The 16016-nt window shown below is 38.4% G+C and overlaps 1 long non-coding RNA gene across 1 annotated transcript; it reads right to left on the reverse strand.

Annotated features, from left to right (window-relative positions):
• Positions 1-13149: 13149 nt before the first annotated feature.
• LOC149038301 (uncharacterized) lies at positions 13150-13934 on the reverse strand. The gene is made up of 2 exons (XR_016180753.1): positions 13674-13934; positions 13150-13505 (listed from the first exon to the last, which is right to left on the reverse strand). It is a non-coding gene; the product is annotated as an uncharacterized LOC149038301 (long non-coding RNA).
• Positions 13935-16016: the final 2082 nt, after the last annotated feature.

Raw genomic sequence — 16016 nt, forward strand, 5'->3', positions numbered from 1 at the left:
CGACTATAAGCCGAGCGATTATCAACAAACACAAATTTCCGAGATCACGAAAGGTAGGTACATGTAAATCATTGTTGGTCATTGACTTTAATTTATGTGGTGGCTCCTTAAGGAGCCGTTTTGTTTGTGAAGTTGAAGTTTCGTCGTCGTAGATGGCGTCGTCTTCTGTTCCATCGAGAGCGTTTGAGATCCCGCACGTTTTGAACGATCTTCTCACCATCTCTTCCAGAATCTCTTCCCATGACTGTTTCACCCAACGAAGGACCAGGTTTTTCGACGGGGCCTTCTTCTTTCCCGCTGGCGTGTACTCGAAGGGACCTGTCATCATCCAGTGAAGGTACTTTCCGCCGCATGTTGTCCTTGAATGGTTTGTTGAGGCATTTGTCTAATGGCTGCAGGACTGGAGTCAGGCCGCCTGGAATAACAGCTACGTCGATCTTGCGCCGTTGTAGGTCTGCTTTCACCGACTCAGTCAGATGGGCTCGGAAAGAATCCCAGACAAGCAGTGACCGTTCATCGCGAGGATTCCGTGGCAAACAGGTACGAATCCACTCCTTCACTCCTGAAATAAATAACAGAATACCCAATTAGAATAAATTGACAGAATGCGAAGATCAGTCATTTGAGCATAACATCAATTACCAGTGAGCTATGAAATAGAAATGTGACAAATTCCTACCTTTTTCATCCATCCAGCCCTTCTTGTCGAACGATACTCGAACAGTGTCTGGAACAGCGATGTCTCTTGGAGTGCGAACACCTTTGAAGATCACGGAAGGTGGAAGTTTTTTGCCATCGGCGGCGACTGCGAGTGTGACTGTAAAGCTCCTCTTCTCGGCGCCGCAAGACTTCACTGGAACTGTTCTGCTGCCACTGAATTCAAGGGTTCTGCTCGACGGAAGCTCGAATCGCATAGGAGTTTCGAAGCTTTTCATTGTTTTAAAGAAACGAAAGACTTACCTTGACTCCTCTGCTCTGAAAACCAGTCCAGTAGTGTTTGATCCAATTCAGGATACTTTGGCGAAAAGCAGCCCATCGTCTTTCGCTTTGCTGACATTTTAAGCTCACCATTAAACAGGTTCGCTTGATCTTTTCGCCAGCGACGCACCATAGATTCACTGATTCCGTAATCTCTAGCGACCTCGGAGTTGTTCTCGACGGCCTCTGCTTCAGCAACGACTTTTAGTTTGAACGCTAAGTTGTATGAAGAACGACGAACTTTCGGCATGATGATCGATTACGATAACTTTGAAAGAGAGCGATTGTTTGAGACAGGATTCTGAACTCAGGTGAATGTTTTGTTATGTCACGCATGGTTCTATTTATTTACATTAAATTCTACTTATCTGTGACTTGTTGTTACTTTCAATTAAACGACCAATAACAACTGAGTAAATTGGACTTAATGAATATGTTTATTCATAACCTACTATTTGGTTACATGTTTCCCGAGATGGAAGCTCCTTTTGTTTTCGGTTTATGCTAATTCATCTCAGTTAACGACACGCGTGGAGTACTTTGCAATTATTAGGTCTCGGCTTATAGCCGAATGTTTTGTGTTAATTTTTTATTTCAATGCAACAGCTGCTGACATGAAAAAGTTTAGGGTCTCGGCTTATATGCGAATAAATACGGTAATCAATTATAAAGATTAAATTTAAGACTCGGGCTCTAACCGATCAAAAATACTCATTTATAGATTAAAAAACCAGGGGAATTACATTTCTCAAATGCCAGAAAATTGTAGACTGATGATGAAGTAATTGAGGAGTAAATATCTAGAATATCTACTGTAAATATCTGGAATACCGCTTACCGTATGGTCTACGTTTGAGTTGGTAACCACTATTGACCGCTTGTGCTAATGCCGAAATTTTATGGCATTTTTAGTATTCTAATGAGAAACAGTTAAAGGAATGTAGCCCGTTTGTTAAGTAACCAAAAAAAATTATCTTGCCAGCACTTTTCTTGAGGTTTGCTCGAGATAAAATCGGAATTTGCTCTTCCACCATTGTGCCCGTCCCTACCCTCCTCATCCCCCGCTCCTCCTCCAATAGGAGCAAACAGGAAGGGCAATTTCTAGGAAATCATGTGATGACCTCGAGACTCGAGATGATGCAAGTCTGGGCATGCAAATACATTCACTTATTGTTTTTTTAGAGGGCACGGTAACGAATCTTGCAATCTGATTGGTTCTTTACCCGGTCAGTATTTTCCTATCTCTGCCCACGGGCCACGGTAACGCTTTCGTGAGTCGCCGAGTACATCCCAACTTTCGTTGTCATTTTTCATAAATATACCTCGTTTTCCGGCTGGGCAGTATTTTTAAGCAAACACGTCGGTCACTACCTCAAGCCGATAAATAACTTATGAATCCTCTCTTTTCTCTCTATCAAATCACTTTGGTTGACAGAAAAATATTGGTTTCAGAATTAATTTGTATAAACAATACTGTCATTACGTTGGTTGACAAGCGGCCTAAAAACCGTCTGCAATTAATTTTAATCGTTCACAAAAAGTACCCAGAAAGTTGAAAGGTGAGGTATTTGGTTACAGTTAAACTGAACGATGGAACTTTCATTCATTTAATATCTGAATTTTCTCGAGCAATTTGTTCATAGTGAAAGAGAGAGCGAAGTTTTAATTTAAGTTCTACAACAAATATACGCTCCTGGTGAGTCTTTCCAATTCCGTTCAATTTGGACATTTGTACCTTAAATTGCACAACAGAAATTGAAGGAATTGAGAAAAGGCCGCATTACATTCCCTTGTGTCTCGTTTGAGTGTGCCGTTCGAATTTAGTTTTTGTGAAGGAAAGATCAGAGTTAAAGACGCCATTACAGCAAACAAACGAGCAAACTCTCACATTTGTTTTTGAAATTTCTCTGGTTTTGAACTACAGTTTTTTCAGTCGTCGAATCGTCTTCGAACGAAAACTGAAGTAATGGAAGAAATTAGCAGTCAAAACTCAGATTTGGGGCTAGAAGATTTGGACAAATTAGAAGCAAAAGGACAGGCGGAAAATACAAAGAGAACCACTTCCTTTCCGGAAGAATAATACCTATTGTGTTTAAAAATATATTTGTGACAAGATACCTGTTAAGTAGTCTATACTGGAATTCACGCGATTTTGTGTCCAAGAAAGTACGAAATGGCAAGCTGTAAATCTCTTGATAATAATTCATGATAATAAGAAAAAAAGGAAAAAGAAATCCATAATGTCATCCCAAAAAAATTGTTACCTCACGTATTTGGGTGTTGTGGAATTCTTATAACCCCGCTTGCTGGTTCAAACAAATCAAGAGGACTGTATCTTTCAATGTAACATCACGATTTAATCCAAATTAATAATCTATAGCGATATACAATTCTCACATATTCAACGATCGCAACACAACGATCAAGGATCAACTAATACATTCTAAGTATACAGAGTTTTTTTTCTACAGGCACTTTCTTTCTCAGGTTTTTACTCAGGCACTTTTTTTCGTGAGCAGAACATTTCTTCAAGCTCTTTGAGGTGATGGTTTTTTTCCGTGCCTGGCAACACCTTCCTTCTCTTCGAGACAACCGAAATGGTCGCCGTTTTTTCGCTCTCGGCGTTAACTAAAGCTGTGTTTATGTCGTCAATCGCTCTTTTCCTAGTCTGAGGTTTGCCAGAGAAGAAATGAAACCTACCTTTAGGAAGAAAAGCGTTCTCAAACGTGCATACTTCATCTTTGCCATACTCCAGCAGTTTTACAATCCCTGCGATGGCGCTTCCAATTGGGAGATCATCATATTGCTTCTTTATTTCGCTTGGTCCTTTTACCTTGACCAATCGTCGAGCTATTTCAAACAGCAAAATCATGTAAGCTTCAAGGGTGACTCGAGGAAAATCGCAATCGGACACTTCATTGTTCAGAAATATTTTTCTGATATCCTTCGTAAAGGTGATAGTATCCTGGTAATGTTCCCTCAAAGCCTCAGTGAGCTGCTCATAGGTTTTCCCACTTGACCTGGCAAATGTTTCCCTTCCCCTCGGACGCATAACCATAATGCCATTGCCAGGCTGGTGTGTTGTTGGCCTTGCAGTGAGTCTGAAAAGCTTCTCTTCCTTTACATCGTGTTTCATCATCAGATAGAAATTCTTGTTTATAGTAAACTTCTCTCTGTCGTTGACAATGCCAACCAGCGCGGCCACCACTTTTTGAGCATTTAAACCTGTGATATCGTACAAGTAGATTGGCTTATTATACTTCAGACGTAACATGAATTCTGGTATTTCGTGCTCCTCTAATGGTTTGAGTTGTGAGAAGTCAGGAAGCTTTTCATGAAAGAAATTTTGGCAAGCGTTCATCTGATGTTGGTACAAATCTGAGTTTTTGCTGCTTGAAGCCATGTTTACATCTGTATCTTTGATTCCCCTTTTTGTTTTACGAGTTTCATCAGTTATCCCACATGAATTCCCTGACAAATAATCTTATAAAAAGGTATAAAACGAATCGCAGAGCTGAGTGAGTTACAGGTCCAGTTTGTACTCTGGGGAGTAGAGAGAGAAGATTTAGCAGGTGCGCGCTTCAATTTGATGTTATTTGATCCCCCCCTGTTGAGAGGGATTTGGGCTTTGGGACGTCAGGGAGCTCTTCATGAAAATAATCCTATAAAAAGGTATAAAACGAATCGCAGAGCTGAGTGAGTTGCGCGTGATATCAGTTTGTACTCTGGGGAGTAGAGAGACAAGATTTAACAGGTGCGCGCTTCAATTTAGTGTTATTTGATCCTGTCGGAAGTCGAGTGTTTACGTAGTAAAAACATTTTAATACGTATAGAATTGTTTAGTTGACCGGAAAGGGATAGGCATTGAATCTGGATATCGTGAGACACAAATATATCTGTTTAAAATTCTATCGTGAGTGAGTGATTTTAGCGCGAGTTTATCGGGAAAAACATTGTGTTGTCAGGAAATTATCTAATTCCCAACAATCCCCTGTTGAGAGGGATTTGGGCTTTGGGACGTCAGGGAGCTGTTCATGAAAATAATCTTATAAAAAGATATAAAACGAATCGCAGAGCTGAGTGAGTTGCAGGTGCAGTTTGTACTTTGGGGAGTAGAGAGAGAAGATTTAGCAGGTGCACGCTTCAATTTAATGTTATTTGATTTCCTGTTGAGAGGGATTCCTCATATCCTTACTCTATAACAGACATTTCCTGCAGGTACGCGCATAAATTTAAACAATATTCTCGAGTGAAGTTATAATAGGTAAGATGAAATGTGTCGGCATTTATCTCTGAAGGGCAATGGGGTTTCAAATAGAGTTTTCCGTGTAATCTAAACACCGAAGGGTTTTCCTATCGAGAAGGTTCCTCGAAACACCTTCAAAAGAAAGCCAAAAAATAGTAGGTTGAGAATTGTGACCACAAGCTGCCGGTCAATGAACCGAATCAAATCGTGTTATGGGCATATCTGACGCCAAATGTTTTGTTTTGGGCTCTAAAAATATTTAAAGATGTTTAGTTGCATGATAAAGGCGTGGAATTAATTGTACTAATTCGTAGATATTGACACAATTCACTGACAGTTACTAGTAAATCTAAAAATACCGATTCGTGTTTTGTTTTGGGCTCTAAAAATATTTAAAGATGTTTAGTTGCATGATAAAGGCGTGGAATTAATTGTACTAATTCGTAGATATTGACACAATTCACTGACAGTTACTAGTAAATCTAATAATACCGATTCGTGTTTATATAAGTCAACAGCTGAGAGCAAAGTATGCCAAATTTTTTTCGCACAAACTTTTTTCCTTGCATACTTCTTAAATCTATTTCAAACATGGAGCGCGCTTAAAGTAATTTCCTTACAGAAGAAAAAACAGCCGTTATGTAAATTTAGGTGTGTGGCGTGACACGTGTTTCTGTGACATGTACTTCAATGCATGAATTCAGAAATAAAATAAAACTTATTACAAAATACTTCAGTTGTTACAAAATTTTTAATAAGCAGGGAAAGAGCTGCTCAAGTCTATAAGCTAGATTGAAAGATAGCCGGTTATTTTGATTTTTGTAGTTGATTTTGTTTTGGTAAGTGTTTGTGGAGTATCCATAGAAGTAGTCTTGCTCACAATTATTCGCGTTAGGACTGGAGCCGGCCTCTTATATGTATTTAATGGACATAAGTGCTAGGCTTGTTTCCACGTTTAATTGCAGTTACAATTGAGTACGTATCGCTATATATGTTATGTGGCAAGGGTTGCTAGTAGCGTTGTGGTACTAAAATGTAGAAGGTTTTGCTTTCCACTGTTTTGCCAGGCTCCTCGCCAAATATTATAGACAGTACTTTTTACCTCACGGTATTCATGAGTGCCTTTTGCAGGTTATTCATAATTAAATAGAGATTACTTCGCAATTATACATAAAATACACGTTGTAAATTAAAGTTCTAGTTCCCTTCTTATTTAGAATCTTTTCTCCATTGCTTCTACTTCGCTGATATAATCAAGGTCCTCTTCCTCCTCTTGGGAAGCACTTACATTTCGCTTTAAGACACCACTCTTGTTAAGGGCTGACAGTCTGCCGAAATATCTTGCAACTTGATGTGTTGAAAACCATTCTTCCTTTGAAAACAATTTATCTCCATTTGACGATCTTTGACTCCTCATTTTACATGCAATATCAGCGGGATTTGCTTTAACACCGGTTTCTTCTCCTTGGAAGAATGTTTCCTGCAAATAAGAGCGAACGCGTTCGGAAAATCGGATTGACTTATTTGATTTCTTCATTGCCCAACCTTCCTTCAGTGATGGATTGTCAGCTGATACTGATGGGGATCCTGTCACTGACGGTGCACCACCAACTTCACCTTGCACATAGTCTCCTGTAACAGTTTTACATGTCTCTGCCCACTTTGCTATAATGCTGTCATAGTCCGATTCTCTTTCTACATTCTAGACTCTTTCCGATTCTTTTCCTTTAGCACCCAGTGTTATTGGATCGCAAGAAAGCTTCACTGAGGTTGGAATAACTGGCCTTTAAAGCCATAAGCGTACTTTCCAGGATTGATGCCATTGCAAACCAGTTTTTGGTGCATTTGTCGAAAAGGTGGATATAGCTTCGTGTCTAGAGAAAAAACGGGATTGTATTACCTTATTAGTATTGTCACCATTAGGCTTACAGCCATTGTTGAGGTAAAGCTCTATATTATGAAACACCTACGCAATAGGGATTTTGTTTAAAGCATGTACTTGAATTTCCGGTTTACCAACATTTTTACTTCCAGAAATTGCCTAAAATGTGTAAATCAACTTTTTCTGGCCAATGTCTTCTTCACAGATATGACGTTTGCAGATATCTTGGTTTCGGCATCGCTTTCACTTCATTGCGTTGATCTAAGTTAGTCTGATGACTACTAGATTAGTTTATCGTTCCTTCCGTTACGCTGGCGTGATGAACACTAATCATAAATCAGTTGTAGGTTTTCTTTTTTCTAGATGTCGACCTTAGTTACATTACACCCAGACGCAACTGACACTCTACCTCAATTTCTCCGTCTTCCCCCTTTTTGACAGCTACAGAAACATGCCATAAGTTTCCCTTCTTCCCAATCCAATTTCGTTGTGTTTCCCGGTAACCGACTGGGAGAAATTTCGTAGCCCAGTCCATAATGATAAGTACGTAGTTAATGGCCAGGTTCTCGATAACCGCACTTTTTGCAGTGTCCTGGTGAGCCGCCCTGAGGATATGCGCTTTCCATCCATCAATATCAGGAATTGCGTTATCCACATCGTACTGTCTTTGGCCGAGATTTGAAAACTAGCGTATTGTTTAGTAAATCCTTTTCATGGTTCCAGTTGAAAACAAGTCGGTAAATACAACCTTAAAGAGGGTTCAGTTCTCAAGCATTTCATAAAAGTTTAAGAAGATGAAAAGAAAAAAAAAAGCGTTCCTACCTTTGTGATATGACACTGAGATTGACAGTTATTTTTCATGTCATCTTTGACTGCTAGTTACATATTGTTGACTTCATTTGCATACACTTTTCATGTCATTCGAGAACAAAACGAAGGTTGTGAGGAAACCAGATGGTATCAACTGTAAACACATATAATCACCTGAATTTGACTTCTTCTGCGTCAAATACCAACTGCAGGTCTGCTATTACATTCTTAAGATCCTCGCATCGATCACAGTTGACCGTGTGCTGATGCGCACGGCTTCCGTGGAATTCTGGTTCGGAACTACTCGAGGCAAATTGTCGGCAGTGGTCAGGACAAGGACTCTCCCTTTCTAAGTGGATTTTGTAATCAGTCTTTAAATACTGCCTTGCACTTTTCAAGCGGCGTTTCATATCTTTCGTTCCTTCTTCTTGTAGACCTAAAAAAAGTATATATATATTAAAAAAAAAACCCTGACAGTTGATACATGCAGTTCTAGATGCTATACAACTGATATAAAAAATTCATTTACGCGCATAACATGGGAATAAAGTATTTTTCAAACCTTTTATTACCAGGAAATTCACCAATAATCTTACGGTCTAGTAAGTTGCTTCTTCTGTAGCATTTGCTAACTTCAACGATTTTACTTACCGAGTGAGCATAACCTTTCTGCTGTTTCTACTAATGAGGCAAAGGCACACACACCATCTGTTTGAATGCTCTCCAGCCCTGTTTCTTATTATCAATTGATCGTCAAACACTGGATGAGACTTTTGCCTAGTTTTTTTTTTTTTCAAGTTCGTCATTTGCAATCCTTGTTTATATTCATCATTCTTAACGAATAGCGATCCTTGTTCCGTTCTTGCATCTTTAGTGTTTTTCTGCTTTATAAAACGATCATTTCAAGGTTTCATTCTATCTAAAGGCAACTCTTTACGACTGTAAAAATAGGTCCGCAATGCGTACTTGTGTGGGATTTCATTGACAAAGTGTTTGCAAGGGGTTTTTGAGCGGAAGCAAACCTGTCGCTCACCGTGAGTCAACTGTACTACAGGGGTGATATTAGGCCTGGAATCAACAGCCTGAATAGAAATTTTTGTGCAGGAATTATTTGAACAAATACAGATTCACAGGAGAGATCTGGGGTATTAACTTATACTTTTATCAAGCAATATGCCTTTCCCTCCCTCCCTGGAAGCTTTTTGGCGTGTTTTTGAACGTTTGGTAATCGTCTTCAACAAATAAATTACCTCTTGGTGGCTTAGGCTATTTATTTGTTTATACGGCAATACTGGAAATACTTGAAGCAGTAAATATTTTCGTAACAGTCATTGAAAAAAAAATTGAAAACATTTCTGCTACTACTGTTTAACTCGTGGATACACGATAGCGTAGAAACGAGTTCTTGTGGGCGCTCTGCGATATGCAAATTAGCGTGGACTCTTCGTAATTAGTCGTAATTATGTGAAGTTTATATGAAATAATTCATATTTGTACTGCGGTTGTAGATGAAAGTGAAATGTGATCATCGCAGTAAATTTTCCAATTTAAGCAATTGGAAAGAAGAAGCCTGAAAAAAATCAGGACTTCAACGGGATTCCAACTCAATAAATTGACCTCGCTCCCAATGTGTGGCTTCATAGCTCAGTTGGTAGAGCATCGCACCGGTATCGCGGAGGTCACGGGTTCGAATCCCGTTGAAGTCCTGATTTTTTTCAGGCTTCTTCTTTCCAATTGCTTAAATTGGAAAATTTACTGCGATGATCACATTTCACTTTCACTTTTAGTCGTAATTAGTCTGCTTCGAACTCGAGATCTATCCTTCCGAAGAAGTAAGTCCAAAGTCCTGGCGCTATTATGATTGCACTGATCGTTGCGATATTTATTGTCTTTACACGCCTGTTTCGACATTTACTATTATTGAAATGGACTTCAAATGTTTCAGATTAGTGCTATGATCAACTTAAAAACCAAATTTGAAAGGTCTTCGAATCGTCCATGCGCTAAACATAACGAGGACCAGCAAGAATCACGAAGACTTTGTGAGTAACAGCAAGCTGTTGACACAGAAATTCCCACGGAAACATGTACCCATGACATAAAAAAAATGGTAATTTGCAGCATTATTTCTTTCTACGCCAATTTGGGTCTTTCCGTTGTAATCGTTTCGTTTTGTTATTCTTCTATGCAAACGTGACTGTTTTGATGGTAAGAATGAAAGATGATCGCTTTCAAGAAGTCGTTGCCGAGCACGTGACTATAATCTGGCCGGTGTTGTTTTGATCACTTGAGATCTTTTTCGCTGAAAATACAGGACGACTTCCTATTTCAAGGAATGCTTTTCCAATTAATTTGTAAAAAAGTACAGGTATATGGGTGTTCTGAAAAACAAAAGGGAAATTCAAAACTACGAGAAATTGCGAGTAATCGGCCTCTTCTGCTACACGCGGGTTTTTTTTGGTGTGACATGCGTGTGTTTCCCATAAGTTACAAGCACTTTACGCACGTGGGAATGCTGCAATCACGAATTTTAGATTACGTGAAAGTCACGCATGTGGTTGTTTGTTCACTTCACTAATATGTTTGTTTGCTTGTTGTTTTTTTTTTTGGTATCCTGGAGTATTTCAGGAGGGGTTGCAGACTTAACTGTGGAATAATTGTTTAATGCAGGGTTGTCAATAAAGGTTGCAGTTAGAAATTAGCCAAGATGCTAAAGGAGCTGCCTTGAAATTTCAAGACTGTGTGTTATGTAGTTTATTTTTGTCTTTTGTAAATGGTTGTTAAACTGGACAACTCTTAGAAAGATGACTTCAAACTTAATTTTAAAAGGCCTGTTCTGGTACCAAATGAATAAGCAGCATTTCCTTATTAATAGTTTTGCGAGTTTCTCATTACAAATTCCTCTGAAAAAAGGGAAACAACTCTTTTCATAACTATTTACTGCTTTCTTTTGTTGCTCTCTTAACTTAAAAACAATGTACATCATGAGAAAGTAATTTGTTAGAGGACACCCTGAAATGAGGCCCAAACAGCTTTATGATCTGTGAAATATGTTGCTAAAACATCTGCTTGTATATCAATGTTAGATATATTTGTATATATATGATCAATTACTGTGTTGTTGTCAGTTGTATAAGTTGATATGAACTGTCTGTAGTGGTTATCCCTCACTAGTAAATTATACAAAGGTCTTCTGTCTGTTTCAACAAGCCAATTTATATTAAAGTCTCCAGTAATGTTATTGTTGTCTGGTGAAATGTTATTTAATACCTCAGTTATTGCTTCATAAAGTTGCCTTACAGGCACGTTTGGGGAGTGATATATCCCTATGATTATTCAATCCTAAAGACTTGCTACCTTAATTACTGTTATTTCAACACCATGTATATTGTGACAATAGGGGTATCCAGGTAAATATGGGATTTTACTGTACACAACTGTACCACCATAAGACCTTGATCCATTGCTGGAATTAAGGTTGTCATTACGGAAGAGAACATAACCAGCAATGTCATACATGTCATTATTATCTTGAGAATTAAATCTTGTTTCTGTGAAAATATTGATATCAGCACTTAGATAAATTAAGTCTTTACGTATATCTTCTATGTGTTTGTGAAGAGACCTTACATTAAGATAACACAGTTTAAGAAGGGAAAATGTTATGTCATGGAGGGGGGAGATGCAAAGCTTAAGTTTTGCAGTTGTTCTTAATCTCTCCATCTGGATTAACAGTAATCTTGCTTTCACACAAATCAGAAATATATAGGCCTTCTATAACAGTCACTCTACTGAGTCCCACATAATGTATGTGTGGAATAGTATTTCTGGTACTAAAATCCACAACAATTCCACTGTCAGTATCACCTTGTGACCTGTGAATTGTTTTTGCTGCTGCGGGATGCAGTGGAAATTGTTTTCTAACAACTTGTGCTTTTCTGTTTCTACCGTAAACTGTGTAGTCACAGGGTTTACAGGGGTCCATGTGTGTTCAATTCCTTGTACATACAAATGTCTTTTTTCATTCCTTGTTTTCTGACCTACATCTGAGTGGTCAAATTGTACCCATACAATACCAGATGGTTTGGTTTGTTGATGTAACTGAACTAGTTTAACAACATTTCCAGCACCATTTGTCATGCCATCTTCGGTTCGTACATTCATGACAAAGTGTGTTCTTTCACCCTCAGCAAGACAAAGGGTTGAAGCTAACTGCTTTGTTTTTCTTGGATCATTGGGTATTTGTCTTAATATTTTGTTTCTTAGCTCTGGAGAGATAGCTCCAATAACACTATCTAGAGCATTTATTGTGAATTTGTTTCCTGTGGCTGCATTATGGGCCCTTTGATTAAATTCATCTACTTTAGCATTCTGTATAAATAAGTGAGATGCATCTATTGGGTTGTTGATGTCTTCTTGTATAGCTCTCTTTAAGTTTTGCAATGTCAGCTACTGTGTGTTTACCTTTACGCAACCTATTAAGTAATTCCACAAACAATTTGCTGTCTCTTTGACCCATGATTTCATTAAGTTCAAACATTTTAAAGTGTTTATGCCATAAACTGGGAGAAAGAACAGCATAAATCTACATTTTTGAGGTCTTTGAAAATATAAGCATCCATAACAGATTCTAATTGGAATAGGTCACCAATAGCAATTATGCTCACACCTCCAAAATCCTCTCTACAGCCTTTTACATCTTTAAGCCTATTGTTTAGCTGTATTGCAAATTACCATTACCATTTCCTACCATTGAGATTTCATCAAAAAAAATCAATTGACTTCTCAAAGTGTTTAGTCTACTTGAATCAAGCTGTTTGTAATGTCTCAGTGATTGATTGGCAGGAATGGCCAGAGTGCTATGAAGAGTGTTACCCTTAAGCTTTACCAGTTGGAGCTAATAGTATAACTTTGATCTGTTGAAAATCATCACCAGCTCTAATAGAAAGGGGTTTCTGAGGTTTTAATCTGATGTAAAATGTGATAAAAAATTCTTTTTGCTCTTTATCGGATGTCTGGACCATTTGACGAAAATCGAAATCAGGTAATTCATTCAATATCAGTGGTTCATTATTCAGCGATGTTGATGGAATGTTGAGATCATCAGAGAGGTCATAGTTTTCACTTAAATCAGGATGTAAATCTTCATGAGATCCAATCCTTGAACGGAATTGGTCAATGGAGATCCCCATATTTACTTGTGTGCTTGAGCGAGCAACAACAACAATCCAACTAACTAGAAACTCAGTTTATTAAAATAGATAACACTCTTGACAGTTCAAGGCAAACAATAGTTTCTTTCAGTTTGTGACACTTTGAGACACTCGTGAGACATTTTGAGACACTCGTGAGACACTTTGAGACACCCTGAGACTCTTTGAAGCGCAACCCGCACAAATACATTCAAGCCGACAAATGTTAGCTTGCGAGAGCACAATGACTCCTTTCAATCTGGCACAACCCGCACCGAAGGTCCAAGCCGATAAATGTTGGCTTGTGAAAACGTAAAAGCTCCTGTGCAACCTGCACTGAACACAAGCCGCGTTTCAGCGTGTTGGCTTACGTGAAAAAATCTTCTGTTATAGACACCTGAAGAAATAACGAAACAAACGCCTCAGATTATGAAAGAAAGAACACAAACCAGGTGTATAAACGTAATCGCCTTTCGTGAGAGCTTAATCGTGAAGCTCCCACAACAAAATTGAAAAGTTAAAGCACGCAAAGAACCCGTGAAAATATGAAATGACTTATCCTTACCTTGGAAACGAAAATCCCCAAGAAACAAATATGAAATTCCGAATAAGTTCTCCAAAACCCAACGACTGAGAAGAGAAATGGCCGCCGTACAATACACTATGAAAAAACGCTGACTGGAATCCAGTCTTCACGGCTCACTGAACGCAAATAGAAACCACGTGACAAGCATTTCTCTCTCGTGGACAAATAAATAAAGAAATAAAGAAATAAAGAAATAAATTTCGCGGGCCTTGACTAAGTGTGGGAAATCCCACACAAAAATGACTCAAAATATCGTGACGTAGCTTCCTTAAGACCAAAAAAGCAAGTTCGTATAGCCAACGCAGAACTTGAACCTGTTCTGAAGTCGAAAGTTAACGACTACCTTTTACCTTGTGTGCAAAGTAAATGGTCAAAAAAAATTTTTTCAGTTTCCTGTTGAAGATTTTCTGTGCCAAGAAGTGAGCAGTTATCATCACATTGACCTGCGAAATGAACTATTTACAAATTCTGTTAATTCCCTATCCAGTTTAAGTAATTTCATTTATTAAGTATTAATTATCTGGCAGAAGTACAAGGAATACCACTGGTGTCTGGTTCTACAAGAGCGGGAACAAGAACTCTCCATTTCTCTATAATCTCTTTACATATCTGTAAGCTTGCTCCTCTTTGTGGTTTTCGTCGCTTATTGCCATGCAGAGGATGGTAATATTTGAGACTTGGTCTCCACCAGGTTCCTAGCGCAGCGCAATGCTTCGGACACACTGTCATATCGTCCCCCATCTCATCAGAGAGCCCCACTCTAGCTAAAATGAGGTCTTTTTCCGACCTAACAGATGTTTGGGCAACCTTCAGTTGTCGCAAATGAGATTTGATATCCCTCGTACAGGAAGACAAAGGAAATAATTCATTCTTCCCTGGAAATCTCGCTGAAAAATCAAAAGTGCTATTGGAATGCGAAGAGAACGAGCAAGACAATTGGGTAGCCATAGCTTTAAGTTGCCGCTCCAAAAAATCGACCAAGTAACTAGAAAAAACAACGGCGAGACTTCACTGGCAAGAAAAGACTACGTGCTTTTTTGTTATCTTTGTTTGCTCTTCATGGCGACGGTGTTTGGCCTGATTGAAGGATCTCTTCCTCGAAAATAATCATGCAATCAGACTTTATAAAGGTAAAATAAAATAAGTTTATTTAAGGTAGAATGTGGATTGTCTTTCAAGATAGACTTTTATTTTTTCGAGCTCTGGGAATTTCATTTCTGAATTTATGCAAGTACATGTGACGGGAGCACGTCACGCCACACACCTAAATTAACATGACGGCTGTCTTTTCTTTAGGAGGAAATTAGTTTAAGTGCATCCTAAGTTTGATAATAAATTTAACAAGTATGGAAAGTAACAAAATGTACAAAATATACCTCGCATACTTTGTTTTTAGCTGTTGACTTCCAGCATATAAACACGAATCGGTGTCATTAGATTTACTAGTAACTGTCAGTGAATTGTGTCAATATCTACAAATTAGTACAATTAATTCAACGCTTTAGCTATGCAACTAAACATCTTTTAATATTTTTAGAGCCGAAAAACAAAACATTTGGTGTCACATATACCATTACATGATTTGATTCGGCTCATTTAGTAGCTTGTGGTCACAAAGTGCTTAAATCAACTTTGCCTGTCACGCACTTCGGAGGAATGTAATCACGAATATTTCACAGAGGCCAAAAATTATTTTCGTCAGAAACACAGCACTATGATTGGGTTTTATTGTGATCACATGTTGATCGACATTTAACGTTACCCATTGGAGATATTTGCAATTAAAAAAGTCTAATTTTCGGTCTCTTAAAATTGTCGCGTGACATGGTTAATTGTGAAATGCTCTCGATTGGCGAGAATAATTTTCAATCAATTCAACTTCAAACCTTCCATTGCTTAAGGTTCAAAGAATTGTCGGATAAAATGAGATTAAAATCCACCGCATTCTATCAGTGTGGGAGATATTTTTGAAAGTACAATTTTAGGGCTAATTTCGGGGTTTTATCGCTCGAATTTGATGTGAAAGCCCTTGTACTCCAGGGATTAACCAGGAGCCCAAACTACTTTGGCCACTTGAATAACTTTATGACCTTAATCGTCTGTGAAAGTTTGAGAGAAATCGGTGAGATGGCATGTGTCACGCCTGCCTGCTCCTCTCGTGGACAGACATGAAGTAAGAAATGAGTTAACCCTTTAACTGCCATGAGTGACCAAGACAGAATTTCTCGTTACAATATCAATACAATATCAGGCAGACAAGTGATGAGAATAAAGAAAAATATTACTTTGGGCATAATTAGTTGATCCAATACTGAATTATCT

Source organism: Pocillopora damicornis, chromosome 11 (assembly GCF_964200805.1).
Source record: "Pocillopora damicornis chromosome 11, jaPocDami1.2, whole genome shotgun sequence".
In the NCBI taxonomy this organism is placed as follows: domain Eukaryota; kingdom Metazoa; phylum Cnidaria; class Anthozoa; order Scleractinia; family Pocilloporidae; genus Pocillopora; species Pocillopora damicornis.